Below are 11210 nucleotides of genomic sequence, written 5' to 3'. Positions count from 1 at the left end.
CTGAGCAGCACTAGATCTGGCTGTATTAAACTGAAATTAGTTGATCTGCTTATGTTGCAATTCATCAGAAGTTCAGATGCCAAAAACGCTTTATCTCAGCGACAGAAGTCAAAAATGGACTATCTGTGAATTTGCAGCTTTACATTCAATTTTCAGCCTTGTTAGTTGTTGGACAGCTCCGAAATGCTGAGCAGCACTAGATCTGGCTGTATTAAACTGAAATTAGTTGATCTGCTTATGTTCCCAATGATAAGCAAGCCAGAAGCCAAAAACGCTTTATCTCAGCGAAAGAAGTCAAAAATGGACTATCTGTGAATTTGCAGCTTTACATTCAATTTTCAGCCTTGTTAGATGTTGGACAGCTCCGAAATGCTGAGCAGCACTAGATCTGGCTGTATTAAACTGAAATTAGTTGATCTGCTTATGTTCCCAATGATAAGCAAGCCAGAAGCCAAAAACGCTTTATCTCAGCGAAAGAAGTCAAAAATGGACTATCTGTGAATTTGCAGCTTTACATTCAATTTTCAGCCTTGTTAGATGTTGGACAGCTCCGAAATGCTGAGCAGCACTAGATCTGGCTGTATTAAACTGAAATTAGTTGATCTGCTTATGTTCCCAATGATAAGCAAGCCAGAAGCCAAAATCGCTTTATCTCAGCGAAAGAAGTCAAAAATGGACTATCTGTGAATTTGCAGCTTTTCATTCAATTTTCAGCCTTGTTAGATGTTGGACAACTCCGAAATGCTGAGCAACACTAGATCTGGCTGTATTAAATTGAAATTAGTTGATCTGCTTATGTTGCAATTCATCAGAAGGTCAGAAGCCAAAAACGCTTTATCTCAGCGAAAGAAGTCAAAAATGGACTATCTGTGAATTTGCAGCTTTACATTCAATTTTCAGCCTTGTTAGTTGTTGGACAGCTCCGAAATGCTGAGCAGCACTAGATCTGGCTGTATTAAACTGAAATTAGTTGATCTGCTTATGTTCCCAATGATAAGCAAGCCAGAAGCCAAAAACGCTTTATCTCAGCGAAAGAAGTCAAAAATGGACTATCTGTGAATTTGCAGCTTTACATTCAATTTTCAGCCTTGTTAGATGTTGGACAGCTCCGAAATGCTGAGCAGCACTAGATCTGGCTGTATTAAACTGAAATTAGTTGATCTGCTTATGTTCCCAATGATAAGCAAGCCAGAAGCCAAAAACGCTTTATCTCAGCGAAAGAAGTCAAAAATGGACTATCTGTGAATTTGCAGCTTTACATTCAATTTTCAGCCTTGTTAGATGTTGGACAGCTCCGAAATGCTGAGCAGCACTAGATCTGGCTGTATTAAACTGAAATTAGTTGATCTGCTTATGTTCCCAATGATAAGCAAGCCAGAAGCCAAAATCGCTTTATCTCAGCGAAAGAAGTCAAAAATGGACTATCTGTGAATTTGCAGCTTTTCATTCAATTTTCAGCCTTGTTAGATGTTGGACAACTCCGAAATGCTGAGCAGCACTAGATCTGGCTGTATTAAATTGAAATTAGTTGATCTGCTTATGTTGCAATTCATCAGAAGGTCAGAAGCCAAAAACGCTTTATCTCAGCGAAAGAAGTCAAAAATGGACTATCTGTGAATTTGCAGCTTTACATTCAATTTTCAGCCTTGTTAGTTGTTGGACAGCTCCGAAATGCTGAGCAGCACTAGATCTGGCTGTATTAAACTGAAATTAGTTGATCTGCTTATGTTCCCAATGATAAGCAAGCCAGAAGCCAAAAACGCTTTATCTCAGCGAAAGAAGTCAAAAATGGACTATCTGTGAATTTGCAGCTTTACATTCAATTTTCAGCCTTGTTAGTTGTTGGACAGCTCCGAAATGCTGAGCAGCACTAGATCTGGCTGTATTAAACTGAAATTAGTTGATCTGCTTATGTTCCCAATGATAAGCAAGCCAGAAGCCAAAAACGCTTTATCTCAGCGAAAGAAGTCAAAAATGGACTATCTGTGAATTTGCAGCTTTACATTCAATTTTCAGCCTTGTTAGTTGTTGGACAGCTCCGAAATGCTGAGCAGCATTAGATCTGACTGTATTAAACTGAAATTAGTTGATCTGCTTATGTTGCAATTCATCAGAAGGTCAGAAGCCAAAAACGCTTTATCTCAGCGAAACCCAGCCAGCATGGATAGGTGGGCCCCACTTGGGTTTGATGTGGGCTACATGGGTTATGAGTGGGCATGGGTTTTATCTGGGCTAACTGTATGGGACCGATATGGTAACCTAAAATGGGGCCCACTTGGGCTGGCCCATTTGGGCTAAACATATGGGCCCCATTCAGCATTAATGTGGGCTAACTGTGAATGGGGCAGAAGTGGGCAACACTATGTGGGGCCCATGTAGTTTCGGTATCACGGGCCCAACATGGGAAGCCCATGTGGGCTGACCACATTGAACCCACATGAGATAAGTATGGGCTGACCGTACATGGGTTGGACCTGGGCATGCCTATGTAGGCCCCATTCCTTTTTTATGTGGGCTAACTGGGGATGGGGCAGAAGTGGGCAACACTATGTGGGGCCCATGTAGTTTCAGTATCACGGGCCCAACATGGGAAGCCCATGTGGGCTGACCACATTGAACCCACATGAGATAAGTATGGGCTGACCGTACATGGGTTGGACCTGGGCATGCGTATGTAGGCCCCATTCCTTTTTTATGTGGGCTAACTGGGGATGGGGCAGAAGTGGGCAACATTATGTGGGGCCCATGTAGTTTCGGTATCACGGGCCCAACATGGGAAGCCCATTTGGGCTGACCACACTGAACCCACATGAGATAAGTATGGGCTGACCGTACATGGGTTGGACCTGGGCATGCCTATGTAGGCCCCATTCCTTTTTTATGTGGGCTAACTGGGGATGGGGCAGAAGTGGGCAACACTATGTGGGGCCCATGTAGTTTCGGTATCACGGGCCCAACATGGGAAGCCCATGTGGGCTGACCACACTGAACCCACATGAGATAAGTATGGGCTGACCGTACATGGGTTGGACCTGGGCATGCCTATGTAGGCCCCATTCCATTTTTATGTGGGCTAACTGGGGATGGGGCAGAAGTGGGCAACACTATGTGGGGCCCATGTAGTTTCAGTATCATGGGCCCAACATGGGAAGCCCATGTGGGCTGACCACACTGAACCCACATGAGATAAGTATGGGCTGACCGTACATGGGTTGGACCTGGGCATGCGTATGTAGGCCCCATTCCTTTTTTATGTGGGCTAACTGGGGATGGGGCAGAAGTGGGCAACACTATGTGGGGCCCATGTAGTTTCAGTATCACGGGCCCAACATGGGAAGCCCATGTGGGCTGACCACACTGAACCCACATGAGATAAGTATGGGCTGACCGTACATGGGTTGGACCTGGGCATGCGTATGTAGGCCCCATTCCTTTTTTATGTGGGCTAACTGGGGATGGGGCAGAAGTGGGCAACACTATGTGGGGCCCATGTAGTTTCGGTATCACGGGCCCAACATGGGAAGCCCATTTGGGCTGACCACACTGAACCCACATGAGATAAGTATGGGCTGACCGTACATGGGTTGGACCTGGGCATGCCTATGTAGGCCCCATTCCTTTTTTATGTGGGCTAACTGGGGATGGGGCAGAAGTGGGCAACACTATGTGGGGCCCATGTAGTTTCGGTATCACGGGCCCAACATGGGAAGCCCATGTGGGCTGACCACACTGAACCCACATGAGATAAGTATGGGCTGACCGTACATGGGTTGGACCTGGGCATGCGTATGTAGGCCCCATTCCTTTTTTATGTGGGCTAACTGGGGATGGGGCAGAAGTGGGCAACACTATGTGGGGCCCATGTAGTTTCAGTATCACGGGCCCAACATGGGAAGCCCATGTGGGCTGACCACACTGAACCCACATGAGATAAGTATGGGCTGACCGTACATGGGTTGGACCTGGGCATGCCTATGTAGGCCCCATTCCTTTTTTATGTGGGCTAACTGGGGATGGGGCAGAAGTGGGCAACACTATGTGGGGCCCATGTAGTTTCGGTATCACGGGCCCAACATGGGAAGCCCATTTGGGCTGACCACACTGAACCCACATGAGATAAGTATGGGCTGACCGTACATGGGTTGGACCTGGGCATGCCTATGTAGGCCCCATTCCTTTTTTATGTGGGCTAACTGGGGATGGGGCAGAAGTGGGCAACACTATGTGGGGCCCATGTAGTTTCGGTATCACGGGCCCAACATGGGAAGCCCATGTGGGCTGACCACACTGAACCCACATGAGATAAGTATGGGCTGACCGTACATGGGTTGGACCTGGGCATGCGTATGTAGGCCCCATTCCATTTTTATGTGGGCTAACTGGGGATGGGGCAGAAGTGGGCAACACTATGTGGGGCCCATGTAGTTTCAGTATCATGGGCCCAACATGGGAAGCCCATGTTGGTTGACTGCATAGAAACCAGATAAGTATGGGCTGACCGTACATGGGTTGGACCTGGGCAGGAAAATGTAGACCCTAATCCTATTTTATGTGGGCTAACTGGGGATTGGGCAGAAATGGGCAACACTATGTGGGACCCATATGGGCTGACTGCATTGAACCCACATGACATAAGCACGGGCTGACTGTACATGGGTTGGGCCTGGGCATACATATGTAGGCCCCATTCCATTTTTATGTGGGCTAACTGGGGATGGGGCAAAAATGGGCAACACTATGTGGGGCCCATGTAGTTTCAGTATCATGGGCCCAACATGGGAAGCCCATGTGGGCTGACCACACTGAACCCACATGAGATAAGTATGGGCTGACCGTACATGGGTTGGACCTGGGCATGCGTATGTAGGCCCCATTCCTTTTTTATGTGGGCTAACTGGGGATGGGGCAAAAATGGGCAACACTATGTGGGGCCCATGTAGTTTCAGTATCATGGGCCCAACATGGGAAGCCCATGTGGGCTGACCACACTGAACCCACATGACATAAGCATGGGCTGACCATACATGGGTTAGACCTGGGCAGGAAAATGTAGACCTAAATCCTTTTTCATGTGGGGTAATGGGAAAATTTTTTTTAAATCTGATTAGACAATGTGGTTACCCTGTCACTTTTAAACTTTTTACTATATGTCAAAAGCAAAAGCTGCAAGAGCAAGATTATAAAAACTTTGAAAAAAATTATGAGATGTCAGATTGATGGCCTTTAGCTAAGGAAATTGTTACTCAGTTGGCCTGTATTGGAGCTGATAAAAGGTAAATTGTTGAAGCAATTGTATAAGCTTTCTACAAAATGAAAAGCTCTCCTTGGATGGTTACCTCGTCTTGGAGGTCATAAAGAGTTATTGTATTTGAACCATGCTCACTACATGATTTCTGTGTCTGGCTCATTTACTAAAACCGACATTACACTAGGGTTCCAGAAGACCAAAATATGCTTCAATGCTTTATTTTTTAAACCAGTTCAGTATTGTTCAAGCTACACTTTGAAGTCCTAGCATTTTACTTTTTATTATTTTACACTAGAACAGTCCAGATGTCCTAACATTTTTGTGACATTATCTGTTAAATATGCATAATCTTCTGCTGCTCACTCAAAATAGGTAATGGTTCAGAGTGGACTTTTGTCCTTGCTTCTTTTTTTAAATGTAATTTAATTTTATTTTATTATCAATAGGATGTTCAGACATCCAAAGTGTTCATTGCAGCTTTTTCACAGAAGGACTTAATTCTTATTTGGAGAAATAGTTCAGATCAGATCATCGTGAAAAATATTACAAAATGTTTAGAAAATGAATTCAAACAAAACTCAAGTGAGAAAGACAAGAGTAAAATTTTTAGCATCTGTTTTTTCATCTGTAAACATTTTCCAAGTTGTCAGCATAAATAAAATAAAAAAACTAAACATTTCTATTAATGATTATTTTTTATATCTTTTAATCTTTTTTCAATAATCTTTTTAACCTTTTTGTTCATTTTTTCTCTGGCACCGTTGCCAATAAAGGTTGGTGAATTGAAGTAGATACTTTACACATCCACTAAAGAAAGTAGTTCCAAAACACATTTGAATAAGGACGACTATATTTATTTATTTTTATTGAGAAAATTTGTGAGTGCTACATCGGTTTTACATTTGTTAAACCGATGTATTACTCTCAAAATTAATCTCGTGTTTCTTGGAGAACGTACAATTGTTAACTGCGGATGGATATGCGGTTTCAAAATCAAACGTAGTCCCATCAGTCCGTTGGCGCGGAGTCTGCAGGTTCGCTGGCCTTCTACTAAAGAATCTGTAAGTACACTTCTGTCTGTTTTGTCTGTATTGTATCAAATTTTAGGGAGAGATTTTAAATCGCTAGTTAAAACATTTGTTGCTCGTAATGGTTCGGATGACCGGAGTACCCCGAAAGACCTAATTAGTTGTTTCTTCTTTTTTTTGGCTTTTTTTGTTGTTTTTCTTTTAGGTGATTTTTTTTATATTGTTAAAACACACACAATAAGTCATTTGCCATTATTGAGGTAAGAATATTTGGATGCAGAGCGATTTCAAACTGTTCTGGGCCAGATCATTTTCAAATACGCTGCGGCGCCATTCACCGGTAAATTTGAGCGCCAACGCGGCAGAATAAAATCGGTTCACTAATGAATCTACGTTGCTAGCGGAGGTTGCTTTTAAAGTACCTTGACACGATAAAACCACTTACATTATTTATAAAGAGTAACTACTTCGCTTTCATTCTGTGTACATGGGTTTTTAACAATCTTTCTCGCAGCCAATTAAGCCAGCATGCATAGCTGGGATCCATTAATTGTGCATTTTTAATTATTATTATATTTTTTTCTTCATGAAACTGCATTGAATCGTGTCGTTATGGGCTAGATAGGTAATGATGAATGGGCATGGGTTTTGTCTGGGCTAACTACAGGAGGCCCATATGTTTAACCTAAAATGGGACCCATATTGTCAGCCCATTTGGGCTAAATGTAGACTGTATTCAGCATTATTGTGGGCTAACTGAGAATGGGACAGAAATGGGCAACACGAAATGGGGCCCATGTGGTTTCAGTATATTTGGCATAAAAGCTTTTTTGTAAATAGAATGAAGGCATAGTAGTAAATATTTTAAAATCATGTTTGTTTTATTGTGTAAGTGACATTTTAAAGCGTTTTATTCTGTCATCGTTTGACTGCAAAAAACATGACAAGTGGGTGTTTAGGTCTCAACTAGCCATTTGTTTGGTCAATGCAAATGGGAGCTTTAGATTTACCAATGTTTTAATACTTTTTAAAAAATTATTTTCTACAGACTACTATGGAGAAGCGTGAAGAAGGCTTGCAAGGGCAGAAGTGACATCAGATCTTCAAAGAGATAATGATATTCCAGAAAAGCGACGTAGAAGGTAACGTGGAACAGGGACTTCTGTAACACACAACTCTAGATCAGTGGTTCTTAACCTGGGTTCGATTGAACCCCAGGGGTTCGGCGGAGCCTCTGCCGCGGAGGGAAAAAAAACTTGTGTAAAGTCGTGATGCGCCGCTTTGCCATCATTTGCTGCGGAGGATCACGTTACATTGCTTAGCCAATCAGTGCTGCGGAGGAGCGCAGGGATGGGGCAAGGGGGGGGGGGGGGTTCGGTGAATGCGCATATGAAACTGGGGGGTTCGGTACCTCAAAAAAGGCTAAGAACCACTGCTCTAGATCTTCTGTCTCCCTGGTTGTCATTTGAGCTGCTCTCAGTTCTTTTACCCATTTGGTTCTCCTTGCTTTACTTTTTCCTTCTAATCCTTCAAAATTTATTGACTTAAATTGATACAGACATTAACAATTGGCATTTTGTTCATGTATAAAAAGTAAGCTTATAAACTATATATGTGTGAAACAATATATAGCTTATAACAAATCAATTAATAAAAACTAAATGTATCATGTGTCCTGATTTTAAAATGTTGTCTTGTAATTGTCATTATACTTAAGGTTGTCATGGTTGCAGAAATTGGAGGAGGGTCCTTAGATGATGCAGTACAACAAGCTGTGTGATTCCTCATGTCCCCTGAATTGGCCCTCCAGTTCAACCTGTTTGGCCGACATAGGAAACAAGTTCCGGGACCTGCGTCTCTGATGTTTTGTATGGTAAAGATCAGTTTTTATATTCACGTTTTTTCTTGAACATTTGTTAATTTTGGTTGTCTTATGCCTTTTGTTCATTTTTAGTAATCTTTTTTTTTTTTTTTTTCTTAAGATTAAAAACTGAGACTTCAATTTTTGGTTTAATTCACATAGTATTCTTTCACTGTGCTCTCAAGAACTTAAAGATTTGATTGCTGACAAAATTTGAAGGTAATATTGTTTGCATTTCAAACAGTATTAACAAAATATACAAGACCATGATAGAACCTTTATGTCAGTAGTTGATTTATATACATTAATATATTTTAAATTTACAATAAGAATATAGTGTGTGTACTAGGGATGCTCCGATCAGGTTTTTTGCTTCCAATTCTGATACCGATCACCCATGGGGCTCATCTCTGCCGATCATCTGGATTGGCTGTTATTTTTTCACTTTAGGTATAAATGATAACATGTTATCTGGCAAAATTAAAAAGTCTGCGCAGTGTGACGGAAAGAGTAGATCAGCTGCACACACAGGCTGCGAATGAGATACAGGTGATCTGCAACAAGAGGCCGTGATCAGCGATCACCAATCAAACACATTTTCACGGAAATTAACCGATTATGATTGCTGATCGATCTGCACACCTCTATGTACATAATAATAATGACTCCAGAGTGCTTTGATTTTGGCAGATCCCTGCAAGCATTTCTGCCCCTTGAAGGGGAAGAGATGCACATTTCATTAATGTTACATTGTACTAAAAGTAAAACACTAATGCAATTTCTACCTTTGCTTGTTTTTTAGGGGCACTTAAAAGAAATGGATCCATCCACGGAATCACACAAAGATACGGAAAAGGCACTCGAAGTGGGTTACTGGAGCCCCGGACAGAGGTGGAAATAGAAAAGTTAGAGCGACTAGAGCCAGCTCAGACTCAGGTGGGCAGGTTCCAAGATGGACAGTTACAATGATGTATGAGAGCTTTCGAGTGTGGCATATAGGTTATTAAAAATATTTGACAAAAATGTAGTGTGAAAGAGCTATGTAGGTGTGTGTGTGTGTGTGTGTGTTGATATATATTTATATGTATTTATATATAGATGTACAGATCTATCTATATAGTTGCATATCTAGATATAGATCTATATACATTTATGTATCTATACATATTTACATAACTAGATGCATAGTTATCTAGATAACAAGATATAGTTATTTAGAAATATAACTAGATATATAGATCTATATATATAGAGATAAATATATATTTACATAGCTAGAAATCTAGTTATATAGATAATTATATATCTACATATAGATCTATGTTTATACATTTGTTATATTAAACTAGTTTCTGTTATTTTCAAATCTGCCATATGAATAATTTTGTAGATTTCTTTTGCCAGTGCATTTCTTGTGGCATCATTTGCTCTGTGTCAATAAAGCTCTTATAATTGACGAGTTAAAAAAACTGAATATTTTAAATTACCAAATAAAAACCTTGACCAAAAGACATTTTTCATCTCTTTTTCTTTAATGCAGGTTTTGTGCTAAAGCATTTTAATACTTTGGTTTGTTGATTAAGATTGTATATCTATTAATGTAATTCACTTTCAGGTTAGGTGAGAAAGACCCCATTGTTCCTACTGGAATGAGGCATCTGGGCCCCACTGAAAACCCAGTCAGCACCCATTTAAATCTACCTGGGCAAACCCATGTGGGGCCACCATGGAACCCGTGGACAAACCCACTTGGTACCCATATTCTAGCCCAGTTTAGACCCAGTTGGGGCCCAGGTAAAAATGAAAGCTCCCAAGTGGGGCCAAGATGGGCCTCATGTAAGTTACCCATCTGGGCCCCACTGAAAACCCAGTCAGCACCCATTTAAATCTACCTGGGCAAACCCATGTGGGGCCACCATGGAACCCGTGGACAAACCCACTTGGTGCCCATATTCTAGCCCAGTTTAGACCCAGTTGGGGCCCAGGTAAAAATGAAAGCTCCCAAGTGGGGCCAAGATGGGCCTCATGTAAGTTACCCATCTGGGCCCCACTGAAAACCCAGTCAGCACCCATTTAAATCTACCTGGGCAAATCCATATGGGGCCACCATGGAACCCGTGGACAAACCCACTTGGTACCCATATTCTAGCCCAGTTTAGACCCAGTTGGGGCCCAGGTAAAAATTAATGAAAGCTCCCAAGTGGGGCCCAGATGGGCCTCATGTAAGTTACCCATCTGGGCCCCACTCAAAACCCAGTCAGCACCCATTTAAATTACCTGGGCAAACCCATGTGGGGCCACCATGGAACCCGTGGACAAACCCACTTGGTACCCATATTCTAGCCCAGTTTAGACCCAGTTGGGGCCCAGGTAAAAATTAATGAAAGCTCCCAAGTGGGGCCCAGATGGGCCTCATGTAAGTTACCCATCTGGGCCCCACTCAAAACCCAGTCAGCACCCATTTAAATCTACCTGGGCAAACCCATATGGGGCCACCATGGAACCCGTGGACAAACCCACTTGGTACCCATATTCTAGCCCAGTTTAGACCCAGTTGGGGCCCAGGTAAAAATTAATGAAAGCTCCCAAGTGGGGCCCAGATGGGCCTCATGTAAGTTACCCATCTGGGCCCCACTCAAAACCCAGTCAGCACCCATTTAAATTACCTGGGCAAACCCATGTGGGGCCACCATGGAACCCGTGGACAAACCCACTTGGTACCCATATTCTAGCCCAGTTTAGACCCAGTTGGGGCCCAGGTAAAAATTAATGAAAGCTCCCAAGTGGGGCCCAGATGGGCCTCATGTAAGTTACCCATCTGGGCCCCACTCAAAACCCAGTCAGCACCCATTTAAATTACCTGGGCAAACCCATGTGGGGCCACCATGGAACCCGCGGACAAACCCACTTGGTACCCATATTCTAGCCCAGTTTAGACCCAGTTGGGGCCCAGGTAAAAATTAATGAAAGCTCCCAAGTGGGGCCCAGATGGGCCTCATGTAAGTTACCCATCTGGGCCCCACTCAAAACCCAGTCAGCACCCATTTAAATCTAACTGGGCAAACCCATGTGG

The 11210-nt window shown here is 42.7% G+C and overlaps 1 long non-coding RNA gene across 2 annotated transcripts; it reads left to right on the top strand.

Annotated features, from left to right (window-relative positions):
• The first annotated feature begins 4458 nt into the window (after positions 1-4458).
• On the top strand, positions 4459-9042 carry LOC148154851 (uncharacterized). Of its 2 annotated transcripts, none has more exons than XR_015765863.1 (3): positions 4459-7418; positions 8010-8149; positions 8940-9042. It is a non-coding gene; the product is annotated as an uncharacterized LOC148154851 (long non-coding RNA). The 2 variants fall into 2 exon arrangements; XR_015765862.1 differs by having other exon boundaries at positions 7994-8149.
• The last annotated feature ends 2168 nt before the right edge of the window (positions 9043-11210 follow it).

The sequence above is a fragment of the Poecilia mexicana genome, unplaced genomic scaffold, assembly GCF_051168715.1.
Source record: "Poecilia mexicana isolate PSO_F unplaced genomic scaffold, ASM5116871v1 scaffold_17, whole genome shotgun sequence".
NCBI classification, from domain to species: Eukaryota; Metazoa; Chordata; class Actinopteri; order Cyprinodontiformes; family Poeciliidae; genus Poecilia; species Poecilia mexicana.
This window is presented reverse-complemented; position numbering and strand designations above follow the sequence as displayed.